General features: G+C 45.2%; 1 protein-coding gene across 4 annotated transcripts in view; it reads left to right on the top strand.

Moving 5' to 3' along the window:
* Masp1 (MBL associated serine protease 1) overlaps positions 1 to 17,147 on the top strand; it is a 67,954-nt gene that overhangs the window by 7,709 nt on the left and 43,098 nt on the right. The window lies entirely within an intron of this gene.

Here is a 17,147-nt window from a genome sequence, read left to right as displayed (position 1 = left end):
AATATTTTGCCTGCATGTATATAAGTGCACTACTTGTGCGCAAGGCCCATGGAGGTCAAAAGAGAGGATTGGAGTCCCTAGAACTAGAGGTACAGATATGTGGGTGCTGGTCCCGGGCTTCCGGAAGAGCAGCAGGTGCTCTTAACCACTGAGCCATCTTTCTGGACCCATGAAACACCAACTAAACCGCCTTTGACTTCTTGGAAAAGGTTTTTACCCAAATAACTCTTCAGTTAGCCTTTTACATTTTTATCACTAGTTTACCCTTATTTTCCCACAGCCTGTCATTCAGCAGCAGCTAACCTTGTATTAACCAGAATATCTGATCATCAGCAAAGCAACAAATTTACACCTTACTTATACTCTATACTTATCATCATATTCAAAGCACAAAAAAAAAAAAAAAAAAAAGAAAGTTTTATGAGACATGAGTGCCTATCCTATTACACAGTAAAACAGGTTAAGAGACTCAAGGTAATCCATCTGGAAGATGGCGGGTCCAGATACGAACCCATGCCAGGTGACTTTCAACCCCACGCTTGTTTGGCTGCACCAAACAGCCCACATGCTGCGCTCCTCTGCACGCCAGGGTGCAGAAGAGTCACAAGGAATGCTGAGTGGAACTGTGGGCCCCTCCCCTCCCTCAGCTAGTTCTATATGTAGTATACTAGCACAGAGTTCAAATGGTGTTCCATGTCCGGGTTCTCAACCTCAGCACTGTTGACATCATTGCTGAGGAACAGGGTCTTCAACACTGAAGGATTTTTAGCAGATTCCCTGGCCCCTGCTTGTTAGGTGTCAGTGGCTAGTCCACCTGGTTGTCCATAACCATGTCTACAGATAATTAACGCTGTCCCAGAACCATTGCTGTATGGGCTGTTGCCATTCTCTGCATGCCCCATGCTATGGACAAGAGGACTATTAGTTTGCAAAAGATCTGCTACCTCACGGGAAAAGATAAGCTTAGAAAACAAGGGCTCCTGGTACTTTGAAATACGCTTGAGGCAACTTGCAGAAAGAGCTGCCAACCGGAAGTCCTTGTGAAGTAGACATATTTGTCTAATTCCTATAGTGAAAAAGATTCATATGGTGGAGAGAGTTTGCTTGCATAGTAGACTCTCTAGAACCCCCTCCTAGCAACAGCATCAGCTCCCTGCAGAGGCTCTGGCAGCCGTGAGACAGGAACAGGCTCCTGCTGAAAGATGCTGCCACATCTGCTGGCGGCTGGCGCTCACATAGAAGCATCTGGAATAGAGTTTCACTGCAAGATAAGAACTCACAAAAGTTAAGCTTGGGGGCCTGTAGAGTCCCATATCCTCACATTGTACAGGATTATTATGTTACGGTGGTTTAAGTCTTTTCCCTCTGATAACCAGGTGTGAATAACCCTTAAGTTTGACTAGATACAGAAAGGCATAGATGTGGAACTGCTCGGGTTTAGGTGAGCCTTAAAGCTCCTCCACTTGAGCATTGTCCTTGATCAGCCTATAGCACTTTGAGGCCCAGTCCTTGAATCTGAAGCTCCAGTCAAGTTCTCATCGGCTGAAGGAAGAGAATGAAAGTCAGAATTCAAGGGAGAAACTAACATTCTTCCTTTGAACACTCAAGTCCAGAAGTCTCACACAGAGTTGAAAACCTGATGCCTTTACAACCCCAGATCCCAAGATAACTACTTTATTATTTTAGTTTATGTTTTTACTTTTAATGAGAGTCTCTTCTCCTTCAATCTGAATGCATGCACAAACACGCCACGTGGCTCCAGAACAAGTCAACACCACTCTCCTAAATTCTATTTGTTCATCTGTTCAATGAGGGATTGCATCACTTTTCCTGGGGATATATGATCAAATGTCTACTCTGCCTAATAGGCATCCACAACTGAGCAAAGGAATGATTCTACCAAAGTCCAAGTTAGTGAAGTAGTGAGTTCGTTGGGGTTACTTACAGAAGGATGGAGGAGAGGTTACTTTCAATTACTCAAAGGCTGCTGAACCACCCAAAACCCACCTCAGCCTGAGTGACAGCTCTTGAAAGCAGCGTTCTGGGCCTCTGTGTTACTTGTAAACTGTTGGAGACAGGCTGGAGAGACTCTTGCAGGTAGCTCAGAAGATGAGAGGTTCTCTTCTGCCCAGCAAGGCCTAATGAATCTTGTTAAGTTTCAGTAACTTCCTGGTTGTTGCATACTTGTTTACTTTCTGAATCTTAAGGTGCTTCCTCCAGGAGAGAGAAATTTTGCAGCTTAGAGAAAATTGATGGAACAAAAAGTAGGAAGAGATGATCCCTGTAGAACCTTAAAATCTTGGGTATTTTTTTCCCCAGTCTGACTTGTCAGAACTTTCCTGATGACCCCTCCAAGTCCTTTTTATGCTTAGCCAATTCTCAAAGTTCCATGGCCATCCGCACTCTATTTAGAGCCTAGGAATGCCTTAGCAACACACTATTTGAATCAAACTTGTAAACACAGTACCCCACTGCTGTTCTTTACAAAGTAACTTAAAATATCATTAGTTTCCTTTGGCAGGATAACATCCTGGCCTATTTTGAGGCTTTTTTTTTCCTCCAAAGCTGAATTGTCCTTGCAGTCAAGGGGTAGGTTTAAAGGACCACCCAACTAACAGGAACCCTTCCCAGTCCAACCCACATCCATGATTCTCCCTTCCCGTTCACACCGGCCAGGGTGACCATAAGGGAACCGCTGAGAGTGAGTATCATCAGCCCAAAGAAACACAGGACCTCAAAGCTGTGGACCGGATGCTCACAGTTATGGGAATTCCTCTCCAACCTCCTTTCCCGCAGTCCTCAGTCTTCAAGACACGTGCACATCTGTACAGCAACATCTGCTTCCTTGGAATGCGGTGCCATTGTGGAGCCCTGCAGTGCACACAGGAGGCATATGAATCGCAGCTGGTGGGCGCTGCAGACGAAGGCTCCAGCACAGATTCCGAGCCTTGGGGTCGGAAACCTCGGTTCCACAGTACTACATGAGCCTTAGGCAAGCGGCTTCTTCTGGAAGGAATCTCTCCTTGTCCAGCCTCCTCTCCCTTGTCAAGCAAGTAGTTGGTTTACATGGCCTATAAGGTCCTCCCAAGCTCAGTATTCAAAGGCCACAGAAATCAAGGTCTAACTGCATCATCATTGTGTCAAAAGGTTGGAAAAGGGTAAATCATTGGCCCACATCAGGCCTAGAGCAGAATTTACATCTGAAAATTGTCAGTCTTGCCAGGAGTGGTGGCACACACCTTTAATCCCACCATGCAGGAGGCAGAGACAGGTGGATGTCTGTGAGTTTGAGGCCAGTCTTGTGCATCTAGTTCCAGTCCAGCCAGGGTTAGACAGAGAGAACCTCTTTCGAAACAAAACAAAAAACATGTGTCTATCTTTTCTTTTTTAAAATTAATCAAGCTATAGGAGAGTTCCATCTTATGAATGCCTCGGTTTTAAGATGCAATATGTAGCAAATGTTGCCTACAGTCAAATTGTTAAAACTCTTATGTAGTTGGATTCTATTATACAGCCAGAAAATACAGGATTTTCTCAGAAAATGCAATACATAAAGTTTAACTGAGCATCAGATCAAATGATTGACTTACAAAGGAGTCATGAGGTGAGAGCTGCGGGAAATGCAAACCTCCAGGCACAGCTCCCATTTCACACCTCCCTTTTCACCTTCACTTCTTGCCATCTGCTTGATAAAAAGGAGACATGCCCCACTTCAGTTCAGCGACCCCACACTGTGTGTGTGTGTGTGTGTGTGTTTCTCTCCGCATCGCTCTTTCTCTCAATTACCACCCCCAAAGCTCAATGGGTGCCTGCTAAGTATTCCTAAGATACAGTGTCACTGTTCTGTTAACCCTGCCTCCCTTATATAATGAGCAGTTCTCATGATCTTTCCACTTTTTGGGCCCCTAGCCTTCAGTTCTTAGTCAGCTTGCCCAATGCTCTCCTAAATGTCGCCTTGATAGCAGCTTCTCCTTTGAGTCCACCTTTGCAGATATTCAGAGGGATCGTCTTCACATATCCCTCTGCCGGCGCCATTCTCACAGTCTTTCAGTGCCTACCCACTCTCTTCTGAAGCCCAAGAATTCTGTAGATAGCCTCTCCCTAAGATGAACACTCTAAAACTGTGTCCCCAAAGATAAGCATTATAGGCCTGCCCTCTGGGAATTCATGATATCAAAAGATGTTACAAGATAATTACACAATTAATTTAAAAAAAAAAAAAACCTACACGAGAAAGGTAAGGTAGCACGTGTGTGTGTGTGTGTGTGTGTGTGTGTGTGTGTGTGTTCACTTCTGTGTAGTCAGATCTCAGTGTTTGAGATCATTCTTTAAGGGTAAATAGAAGCCCAGCATTACCGTTCCTGGAAAGGACTGTGACAGCAGATAACCACGGCACAGACATTGAAAAGGAGGCCGTGGTGAGAAAACGAGTAGTCAGAGAGGACTTGCCTTGGGGAGATACACAAGAAAGGCCTTAGAACAACTATGTATGGAGGGGCTGAGAAAATGTCTGGTAACTTTGGGTTTCAACATAGCCATCCAAAGTGACCAACTGGTTGAATTGATTTAGGGACTCAAGCATGCACGCCTGTGGTCGTAAGCAAGCGATCAATGGGTTGACTTAATTCTTCATTCTACTTTGTTCGACAGATTTATTTGAGTTTACTCTGTTTTGAAAAAGAAAACTAGTAACAATAACAACAACAAAAATATCAACGTAAAACTTGTGATCTCATACAAAAACCTCCATTTCCCTTAGAAACCCTAGCACTGTTGAGAGGCAAACAGCTGGCACCCTGCAGAGCTGATCACGGAGTTAGGGCTCACATGGACCACATGGACCCCTCCCCACCCTGCCAAAGCTTTCTCATATTTTCCTTGCCCCATTACTTCCCTTCCAGTAAAGAATGTGAAACTTTCCCCTCCAGTGAGCCTACCAAAAATAGGAAACGGGGGAGTGCCTGAGAAGGCCTATATTTCAAGGAAAATTATTTGAAAACATTCTTTGTGGATTGGAGAACGTCCGTCTGCATTTAATGCGCAAAATATGTTTCTGTCTAAAGAGAAGCCACTTGCTCCAGTCCTTTATGTTCTCAGTGTGGCATCATCTGGTATTTGAGTCTGGGGTTTCCACTGGGAAGCTGCGAACTGTTTGGGACAAAGGATGTGGAGGTGATACAGTCAGCAACATGTTTGAGTAAGTTTGATCTAGATAAATAAATGCAGGAGTTAGGCACAGGCCGTGATGGGAACAGCTCGAGTGCAGCTGTGTTGGATGGACAGAACGCGTGTCTAGAGGAAGCACCACAGAAAATGGGCACACAGAGGATAGGAAGGGGGAATGAGAGCTTCTAACGCAGGTTCTGTCAGCACGATGACCACTTCCCAAGGCCTGGAGATCAGTAGCATGCCAGGATCAACAGGTTTTGAAGGCAGGGAGTGTGCTGAAGAGCAGTGGGTCTGGAACATAACTGGAAGTACTAACCCAGATTTAGGATGGGGCTAAACCAGACAAAAGGATAAAATTAACCATGCCACTATGCGTGAGACCCCTTGGCCAGGCTTCTTCTGCTCACTTAGCTGGGGCATGTTGTCAGCTCTTTAAAAATCCAGAATGGGCACAGCGTCTTCCTCACAGCCTGAGGCAGAATAGTTTTCTGAGGGATAGGCAGAAAACAGTTGCCAGACTCAGTGGTTTGTGTCCGGGTTTTAGAAACAGTGAGACCTTAGGTCAGGCTCCACTGCTGCCCCTCACGGGAGCAGGGTCTCCTCCATGGCACCCTTGTAAAATGGAGATCTCTTAATCCCTTTCTCAGTAGCTCACTGTGACTGTAAATGAGGGAAAAGGCTTCAAAGACCCTTGTCCTATGCATCCTAGCTAAGTAAGGGGTGATGGCAAGGCTGTGAGCCTGATAGCAAGCCGCTCAACTAGCATCAGCAGCTGTGCTGTGAATGGAAGCATCCTTCTCCCTATTCCCACTCTGCCTTGCCTAGTCATCCGGTGTTTCCAGGTAATTCCTACTAAGTGTTTCAAAAGGACTGTTTAAATGCAGGTAGCTGTGTGGTTAGCATCACAACTTTCACAGCAGTTTCTAATCTGCCACCACGTGCAGTTCTCCTCTCGACATTGAGAAAAGCAGGTATTAATGTGCTCATCTTACAGAGAAGGAAACAGAACTGCCCAAGTCCCTGTTGAAAAGCCTAGTTCCTGGTCTTTGCATGCCCAAGATGGGGTGCTTCTGTTTCCCCATGGAGCACCTTTCAGGCAGGTTCTAGTACAGAAAGGGCTTAGATTTTTTTTTCCCCAGCCACACATTTATTTCTAAGGCAAGAGTTTGCTTGTCCTGGTATTTTAGTGAAATTTGTAAAATGGCATCAAGGTTTCTCGTTTTGTCCAGATTCAGTTAAATAACTGTTTCCTTTACCCTGACTTTGAAAGGAAATTTGTTTTAAGAAGCAAGAAGAAATGAAGTCTGTGGTACCAAGGGTGGAAAGTGCTCAGTTGATGTTTGTGGAGCATGCATTCTAAGCCACTCCCACTAGACTGTCAGTGCCAGGCAATCAGGGTCTGTGTTTTCTCTAGTAGCAAGCACTGTCCTGGGTAGGACAGAAAAAGTCACAAGTCTCCGGGAAGTTGAACAGAGGAAAGAACAGGATGTTAGTAATCACCATTGTCTTGGGATGAGATCTTGGGCAAGTCACCAGTGCCTGATTAAAACGGAATAAGCTAAATGGCAAAGCAAAGTAATAATATATAAATGCAGGTTTATTAGGAGCGTTTGTGGCGGGGAGAAAAAGGGGAGAGGAGAAGGAGAGAAGAGCAGGGAAGAGGGAAAGAGGGGGCAAGGACCAGGAGAAACCAAAATGTCTGGATTATATAGTGAAGGGCATCTGGGAGAGGGGACCCCTACGTAGAGGACAGGGTCTACCAGCCACGCCATGCTGCAGGTAGGGACCTAACAACCAGTGCTTTCTCTCCCACTGCCTTCTCAGTCAGGGAAGTGCACCAGCCGCCTTTTCCGGGGTCCTTCCCCTTTTTTGTTGGTCTGAGACCCAGTCGGGTGCTGCTCCTTTCCCCAAGCCACGAGGGTCAGCCTGCATCCTGCTGCATAATTAAGACAGAGGTCCTCTGACCTCAACTGCTGATTTCATCACAGCTCTCTGTTTACTTAGAACATTGACCCCAGCTGCTGCAGGGGACACTGCTCATCCTCTGGGAATGGACAGGAGGCCTTGGCCTCAGGAGGAAATGAGAATGGATGAAGGTTCCTCTTGCATTGTGATTGCAGTCCCCGGCTTGGTTCTTTCCTCAGGGTGCTGGGCCCCAAACATCAATTCCTGCTAACCGAAGAGAACTAGGAGGTGAAAATGAGCTTCAGAAAAGTGTGATCAAATCTTATTTTAAGCAGGACATGCGAACAGCACAGGCTCTAGGGTGACGGGAAGCAGAAGGAGGCGTTTCACGCTTGGTCCAGGAAAGAGAGTGAGTGTGGATGGACATGCGCATGACATAGATGTTCTGTACCAGGCGTGCTCTGGGGTACAGCAGTACAGGGCGTGCATCTGTGTACTTGTGTGTTCACAGGAATCTTCTTGATAAAAAAAAAAAAAGCAGAATTTAAACTTCCTTACACGAGAGAAGAGAAAGTGGGAAAGGTGTCTATTCAGGAAACCCTCTGTAGCCATAGTTTTGAGGGTACAGCCTCAATGTGAGCTGGGCCTCACATTGCATCGAGGAAGCAGACAATAAACAAGAATAACCGCTATTTATCTATCGAGTAATGAGCAGATGGGCAAAGAAACAAAACAGAACTGGTACAGAGGTCCTGTGAAAGTTGAGGAGTGTGTTGTGACTTGAATATGGCAGGTATGGAAGCCTCTTTGAGAAGGGAGGATTTGAGCAAAGATAACAATGAGGATCTTAGTCTTATGCTTCCTGGGGGGAAAAGCATCCCGCTCAGTGGGAACAGGCAACGCAAAGACCCAGGAAGGAAAATGTCTGGTGTGAATAAAGAAGGAATTAGAAATGGGGGGTGGCAAGAGGGTACAGATAGGGGCAGGGAGGGAGGCTAGGGAACAGGGCTCCAGCAAGATGCTGTGGGGGATGAAAACATTCTACACCTGATGTTTCCTTTGCCCTGACTCTTGGAAGACAATTTTGATGTCCAGATTATACGTTCTGAAAAGCTGAGGCCTAGAAACAATGGTATGTACATTCTGTAAGTGAAGGAAAATAGGGAGCATAGAATGAACAATAGATGGACCTTGGCGAACCATTCTCCTTTTGAATACAAAAGACATGAAAACCCCAGGAACAATGGTAGAACAATGCTAAAATAACTTTAAAATTCTTTGTTTCATTGTAATGTTTTTGTTTTTTGGAACTTAACCGTTAAGGATGGCCGTGTGGCTGTTCTGAGCGAAAGCCCAGAAAAGTTGACAGTTGGCTCTTGTAAGCTAATAGGCATTTCCAGACTCACAGCACAACGTGGCAGAATTAAAGCAGCAAGAGTGTGGAAAGGCTGTGACAAGGACCCAGGGCCCTGGATCCGTATTTCTGTGAAGGATGTCTATGCGATGATTTGAGGGTATAAATTAGATGGGCTGGGATAAAGTGCTAGGCTGTCTGTGACAGTGAGCCCATCAGCTCATACCTCCTGCAGACTGCTGGAGATGCTGCTCAAAGCAGGGCTGATCACTGCCTCCTCCCAGTCCAGACTGTGACATACCTTGAGCCTGGCAGCCTGGGCTGCTGAACACAACCACCCTTTGTTTTCCCCTGTCCCCAAGCTATTTTCCGGCACTGAGCTGTGGGGCCCAACCTCCCCACACTAAAGGGATTTGCATGTGAATGAGCAACCCCCATCCTGGAAGAGGTGGGATGGAGGAGCCCTAGCCGTTCACAAGCTAGAGGGATTGTAAATCCGCCCTGGCCCTCCTCCCCAGCCACAGTACCAGGAGCCCCCTTGCTGCCGCACTGCAGCCTGCTCCAGTTGAGATGTGGGGCACTGTGGTTCCCACCTGCGGGATGCCTGGATGCCAGTTCCCAGGCTCTGGGAGAGACCCCTCTCCTGCCAGTCTTTTCTTCTCTCCCTGCACACGCTGATCTCTTCAGTTTGCCATCGTTCCTGGCACCAGTGGCATCCACAGACTCTCAGGACCTCGGAGCTCTTTCTCAGGCCCCTCGCTCTTTACAATGTCTGTCCTTTGCCCAGAGACAGGTCCTTCTTATGATATTGCCAAGCAGCTCTGTTAGGGGTTTTACCATGAATTAGCTGAAAAGGAGAGTAAAATAAGACCACTGTCCTGGAAAGATGAGTACACCTGGGCCATTATGATGTAAATTTTGAACCAGACTTAGTTTCTTGGAAAAGATAGTTAAAGTGTACACCTTTTATTTATTAGGTAGGGAAACTGTGACTGAAAGGTGTAGACTTTAACTACGTTTTAGCTTTGTTTCTTTACCTATGTTTTATCTGACCATCTATATAATTGTCTGATTCTAATTATTTGGCCAGAGTAGGAAGTCAGAACACGTGAGTTCTATCTCAGTGGGAACTACGCATAGACTGTGTAGCCTTAGGGAATTCATATGACCTCTCTAGGCTCATATGTGATGTCTGCCTGAGTTACACTCATCGCATGATCTCATGACTAGGAGCAAATAAGCCAGAAATAAAAATGCCCCACTAGAGTAAGGATGAACCCTCATGTTTGTTTGTTTGTTTGTTTGTTTGTTTGTTTGTTTGTTGAGATAGGGCTGTCTCATGTAGTTCTGGTTGTCCTGGAACTCACTCTGTGACTTCTGGCCTGGACCTCACAGAGATCTGCCCGCATGAGCCACCACTCCCGGCTGCTCATCATTTATTTTTCAAGGCCACATGATGTGGGCTAGGACTGAAGCATGGACAGCCCCCTACCCCCAGCTCATCTATCTGAAGTCAGCTGAAGTCCTTCACCTGTGCCAGCTGTGTGATTTCACAGGCCTGGCTTTCAGGAGAGCTTTCAATGTATTGTTCACGTGCCAACACACAACGAGCCACCCTCTTTTTCTCCAGGCCCCCAGGTCCTTGTCTGGTGTCTGGCATGTTTAATTTGCTTCTACCTGTGCTCTTTAAATGAAATGTGAGGCCACCTGCTAGAGTAGCAAGACCAGAGTGTCACCCACCGGCCTGGCCCATGGAGATGAAGGTTGCCCACTTCTTACCAAATACTCTCACTATATTTTTGTATCCACTGAGGTTGTTTTTTTTTTTTTAATCTAGATTCTGCATATTAAGGGAAATATATTAAATACTTGTTGTTCAAGTCTGGCTTAATAGAACAACGTTATCTTTAAGTCCACGTTTCTTTTTAAAATCTAAAAGCAAAGAAGAATTCCATATAGTTTGGCATTAATTTCTTCTACTTTGGCAATGTATGTAGTCAGTGTATGTATGATCACACCATATTATATAGTTTCCCTTGCTAAGAACTTATTAAGAATATTTCCAGGTCATTTTACATTCTCCATTAATGTGATAACTAATGGTTTCATAATGTTTACTAAATTAATTGGAATTTATACATACATAGATATATATGTATGTATGTATAAACATATATATATATACATATCACACACACACATGCACACCATATTTCTCATGTTTGACTCTACCTCCCAAGGTTAGAGCCCCATGTATAAGACCAAGGAATAACTTTGTAAGTACAATCCCAAATAAACTGATCATTCTTAGAAAGTACCAGCTATCTTATTTCCTCAGATGCTAATGTAGAGGTGATAATTTCTTTATCTATTTATTTATTTAGGCTAAGAGTGTAGAAAAAGCTAAACACACAGAGCAAATGACTTTCAAGATTCCAAGAACCTATTAGAGGGCCATACTCCTTACGTCCACTCACAAATTGCAGGCTTACTGTCCCCAAACACTTCCTCCACAACCCCGCCCCCACACGTTCTCTTGCACAGTATAATAAACCACTCCAGCCTTTCATGGCTAAGCAGCATCATTCCATTTGTTCAAAATTCTGTGGTCAGGGATTTGATCTGGGCTGAGTGGAATGGTCCTTTGCTGGGCTAGGTTAGGGTCAACTAAGCATCGACAATGTTCACAGAAAGTGATCTCACATACCCTGGTGGTTAGCGGTGTCAGCTAGGTGCTCTAGAACTCTCTTGCAGACAACTCATCTCTGTCCTACATCACTTTGATACTCCAATACAACTCCTAAGGCTTCTTCCCGTGGTGACTTCAGAGCAGGATTCTACATGTGAAGAAGTGCTAAAGGAAAAGAGTCAAAGAAACAAAATATTATGCTGGGCTACAGCTGGGATACAAAGTAAATAAGCTGTAATTAATATAAAAAATTAAAACAAAGAAGACCAGTGCACAGGCTGTGCTCAGGAACATCCCTCCCAACTAAGGATGACAGCAGGAGGGGTTTTCCTAGCTAAGAATTTCCTAAGAATACTTCTAGGTCATCGCAAATTCTCTGTTAATGTGTCAACTAACGGCTTTCTAATGTTTACTAAGTTAATACAAACTTAACTGCAGTTTCTAGTTCTGTTATTAGAGCTTGCACACTGTTCCAAGTACAGCCCAGGCAGGTAGGAATTCAGAGAGTAGAAAAACTATTGGTAGGAAATGTAGGAATTCTAAGTATTGTTGCTAATAAGCTATTTGGTGAAGACAGACCATCACCTGGGCAGCAGTGGAGATAAAGAAACCCATCAGCTACTATGGGGTACGGGGGAGAGAGAGCCCTGGCAGGGCTCCTTGCTAACAGTGGGTTTTGCACTCAGAAGCTTTACTGACTGAAGCTGAGACAAGCAAAGAATCTTTGTCAATAGCTACAAGACTGTGCAGCCTATGTTCAGAAAAGGCATGTCCCTTCCAATAAACAATGTGCTTTTGTCAGTAGAAGTCACCAGCTCAGTCCAGAAGCAGCAAAGTCACATGGCAGAAGCCCTCTGTATAGGAATGGGAGAGACGGCTGCAGGTGTGTTGGGAAACAATGTACCACAGTCTCAGAACAAAAATCCGCCGTGCCCTCTCCACACACGGAACACAGCTTCACCCTGTCGCCTAAGTGCATTGTGAGATCAGGCCTGAAGGTCAAGGCCTTGTGATATGTACCAGGTCTAGGTACAGATGAAAAGCTCACAGCAGGCCCTGTGTGCAGCTTCTCTTTGCCAGGGGTATCTGAACCCGCAGGAAAAGTTATTCGCTCCCCACCTACCAAGGGTCTGATTCTCTTCATGTTGTAAGAATAAGAGGAGCATAGTAGAGCCGTCACTGAAAAGTGGATGAGATGTAAATAACGCAGCAAGGAGTTCTGTGCTACCTGTGATCCCTGGATAGAGCCAGCTCTGCTCTTGGAACATGGTTCCCAGTCCACTGCTGTCTGCGGCTTTGCACTCTTGCCTTGGTTCTGCCCCTGGTTTCATAACTTCCCCTTCAGAGACATCCTTTCCTTCCCCCAAGACAGAGCTCATGGTTCTCCAGCCACTTTCTGCACCTTGCAGCCTTGAACCCAAAGCCTTTAATCCCAGCATGCAAGAGGCAGAGGCAGGAGGATCTCTGTAAGTTCAAAGCCAGCCTGGTCTACAGAGTAAGTTCCAGAACAGCCAGGACTACTCAAGAGAAACCTTGTTTTGAATAAAACAAAACAAAATGCATAACATTAAAAGAACAGTGCACAAGCTGTGCTCAGGAACATCCCTCCCATCTAAGGATTACAGCAGGAGGGGTTTTCCTAGCTAAGAATTTCCTAAGAATTCTTCCAGGTCATTGCAAATTCTCCATCAACATGCCAACTAATGGCTCTTAATGTTTACTGAGTTAATACAAACTTAACTGCAGTTTCTACTTCTAAGCATTAGAGTTTGCACTCTGCCCCAAGTCATTTCTAGCTTAAGCTGTTACAACCCCACATGCACACTTAGAACCTTTTTTTTTTACTTTCCAGAAGTAAGAATCTAATTCTTCACACAAAACAACAGCAGACAACAACAATAATAGCCAGAGCTGTTTTCTGAGTTGGCTTTTGCCCCTCGGAGAGTGCTTCAGCATCTGTAAGATTCATAGCTGACTTCTGGTTTAGGTGATAAGGAGTTCCAGGCTTTGCCTCGAGTCCTTCAGAGCTTAACACTCAAGTGGTGGCAACCACACCTCTGACCTCACCTTTACCTTACAGCTATCTTTTCTTCTAGTGAAAGGACCAATTCCCGACCTCCTTCCAGCCCTAAGTTCTCACACTTGTGATGGCTCAGTGGATACTTGCTTCTTCTTGATGGCTTGCACAGCCAACAGCACATGCCCACACGCAGTGCTGTCTGGGTGTCTCCTTAGCCAGGAGCACCAGCTGCTGAGCTGATGCCCTAGCTCCGAAGCTGCCACGGCTGTTTTGCCAGTTGATTCTCCACTACAGAGCTCACATGGTCTCTTTCTCAAACCTGCCATAATGGTTTCCTTACCACGCATCTAGAGTTCATTATATGAGGCAATCCCCAAACCAAGGGCAATGGACATTGTTTTCTGACACTCACTGCTGTCAGTCAACATTCGATCAAGAGAGTTGAATCAGTCTCTGTGAACACTGTGATAGCATGAATGTGAGCACTCGTGCCATGTAGGAAGAGTTCGGGGAGTAACAGTTGGGAATGGAAAGTTAGAAGGCCACAGAGGAAGCTACGGAGCAATTCTCCTAACTCTGTGGCATCCATTGCTAGGGAATGGAACTAAAGAGGCTTCTATATCTCTTGGCTCAAAAGAGCCAGCACCTTTTTGGGTCCACATTCATGTATCTGATGACAGACCCAAGCCAGGCCAAAGTCCTCAGGGCTTGAAGTGGGAGAAGAGAGCAGGATGTGGAATAGAGGAATAAAGAGACAAGTTAGAACTTACTAGGTTTTCTCAATCCCTCCAAAAAACCAAAACAAAATAAAAAACAAAAAACAAAACAAAACAAAAAACCCAAAAACCTTTACAGAGCAATGGTTACAGCCTTCCATATTTGCAGGAGTTCCCCTCTGGACCAACCTTAGAATTATACAGGAAGGAAATCCTAGGGCCCCAGAGCAGCTAAATTGTTGATAACGTTTTCTGGCACAGATGCTGATTTCTGCCTAAAATAAGCATGAACTGTTCTTCACAGGCCCAGAATAGGTTTCAGAAGGGCTCTGGTATAGCTTCTGAGAGATGATGACTGCAGTCCAGTCCAGTCCATGAAAGAGGACCAGTCTGGCTCAGGTAGCAAGACGCTCAAGGGAGTTGAGAGAACCAAAGGGAGTAAGAAGCACACAGGAGAATTTTCATGTTATAGTTCTGGGCCTGGACCTATGGCTCCCTACATTCATCTAACGCTAGACCGGGCATAACTCACTGGTTCCTATTCAGGTTGCCCAATTTGCTAAAATTACTTAGGTTTCCCTTTCTTCATCCGTGGAACAAGAGCCCTGTGTCCCGAGCTGCTTTCTCCAAGTGCTCCGAATGAAATTACTGTGATACATCTGGGCATGTGTGAGCCCTTAGCTATCTTTCTACCGAGATTTACCCTGCTTCCTGGTGTCTGAGTCAGTTTTGTCTGGGAGGTCTGTCTTTGGGGAAAAAGTTTGGAAAACGAAACTTACCTCTCTCCTGAGATGTGTCAATCCGGTTCCCGGCACATCAGAGCCCCTTCTGGTGCAGTGGCTAGGGTATGGAGCTATACGCTTGATTGACAGTCTGAACACCCTAAGTCTTCACTCTGCCTGTGTGTTCTCTGCCACCTGGACCCACATCACCTCACCCTGATGCCTAAATCCTACCCACCTGCCACTCCTTGGTCTTCCCTCTTGCTGGGTGTTTTCTTTCTTTCTCCTCCTTTTGGTGTTTGTTTGTTTGTTTTGTTTTGTGGTCCTGAGTATCGATCTCACAACCTTGCACACGCCGGGCAAGCGCCCTACAACTGAACTACATCTTTAGCTCCTAATTATTTCCTGGACCTCCTCAGCTGGTTACATTTGTTTTTCTTCCTTAAAGCCCGAGGCTGCCCCATCTTTCATTGCAGTTATTATGCCCTGGTGATATCGTAGCACACACATTTGAACATTTAAATTATTTCCCTACAAAACTTCACACCTCCAGAGGCAGGGGCATGCTTATTTGCTCATGTCACAGAATAAGCCGTTTTTTAGTGTCCTTCCTATTGTAGTCCAGACAGAACTCGGTACATAAACATCTACTCAATGGCATTAAAAGAAACCAAACTGACTACATGGAGCCACACGCTGCTGCCCTAAATGACAATAGCTTACAACAATATGGTTGCCACCATAAGACATGAGAAATGCAGAGCCTGGGGTCCCCTCTGTCGCGGACGCCTCTAGTTATGAATGTCATGTTTTCCCTTGATAAGCTACCTCCACCACATTGATAGGATGACCTTGCAGCGCTGTATAATCTAGCAGCGGCGCATAAGTGTTTACCAGGGTCACTGAGCTGCACATTTAGGTTACAGCTCGAACCATCACTGAGCCACATTCTCCCTGGGAGAAAAAACCCATAAATCCAAGAGAAGGTTTCAAGAGGCTCTTGAGCAGGAAAGTCATTTGGCCAAGTGTCTGCATCTTTTTGTCACACTCTGTGTTGCCCTCCCTATGTGGGTGGCTCCTCCCCCCAGTCCCAGAAAGCTGTCAAAAGCAAAACATGGGATCAGAAGTGCTCATGTTGTCTCTCTGTTCTTCTGAAGTCATGTCCTTCTGGACATGGGTCTCAGCTTCCACTGGAAGAAGAGAGACTGACTCTCTCTCAGGTCCCCCTCATAAGCAGAATGCTCAGCTTCTATTCTGGGCTGCAGGCTGCATTCTTAGGAGCTCAGACTGTCTCTTGCCTGCTTCTAAAAGTGTCCATGACTCAGTGTTCTTGGCTTTCTGCTAGAGCATGCATCCTTGTTTTCTAGGTTGGGGTGGCCCTGTGGGTGACGATTGCTTATCGTCATGAAAATATCCTTAATCCCAGAAGTTACAAAGAATGAGGAAGCTCATTCTAAACCCTCAGTAGAGCTCATTCCAGATGATCTGTAACTGATTTTGCTTGAAAGAGCCTGTGCTCCCCCAACTTCAAAACCCAAGAGGCAGTGGGGCTGTAGGCTACATAGAAGTTTTCGTGCTCCAGCTCTTATTGCTTAAGGCCTGACAGTTCATTCATAGCCAGCTTTAAAGTTGTGTCAATGCAGTTCATAAGTCATCTTATCTTCACCAGGCTGCCTAGGTCTATGTGTTGAGAGGTCTACAGCTCTACAAGTCTACGCTCGTTACAGTATTCCAGACCACTGACACCAAGTTAGAACACTGGGTTTCTGTATTTACCTACTGAGGAATCTGTTTCCTTAGCCCTTCTTCTAAATCTATTATGTCTTCTTTCTATTAGATTCCAAGAGCAGTACAAATCAGTTCTAATTTATAACCTATTAAAAATATGCAGTCAGAAAGTGAGGCTACTGCTGCATACAAAATAAAACACTTTGTAAAGAAAACGTAAGAACTACAAAGGCACACAGCAAGCAGTGTTCCATCCGGGGCAAACAGCACGTGGGCTTAGTAATCCCCAGGGACCCACTTTAATGGAGTATCCTGGCACTTGGTATGTGTGATGTTCGGCTCACATCAAGGAAAGCTTGGTATGTTTTACTCAAGAAAATAGTGATTCCCATAGAACACTTTTTTGAAAGGAAGGGCTCTACCTAACAGAAAAAGGATTTGAAGGATTACTGTTAGAAAATCTTCAGTTGTCTGGGAAGCTTCACTGACCACAATAGACAGCAGCTGGAAGGCCAAGGAGTAGCCTTTCAGCTGTGTAAAGAAAGGCACATTCTCCAGTGGGAGGTTGCGGGAGATCGCTGCTATCTACAGAGAGAAAGAACACATAGCAAGGCCCTGAGCTCATCTTCTGTTTACACTTCAGTTCCCAACATTAGTGATTAATTGTCCTTGTGTTTGGTTGCCAGAGCAAATTACTTTCCTTCTTATTTTAAGTAAATAAACCATTAGTTTCAAAACAGAAATGTCAAATGTCAAGATATTCTGACATCCTATGCTTAGGAACAGGACAATGGACTTATTAGAAGCCACTGAGACAGACGGCCTTTGAGAACTTCCCTTTGGT

Source organism: Psammomys obesus, unplaced genomic scaffold (genome assembly GCF_907164565.1).
Source record: "Psammomys obesus unplaced genomic scaffold, mPsaObe1.curated_primary_1811, whole genome shotgun sequence".
NCBI lineage: Eukaryota > Metazoa > Chordata > Mammalia > Rodentia > Muridae > Psammomys > Psammomys obesus.
This window is presented reverse-complemented; position numbering and strand designations above follow the sequence as displayed.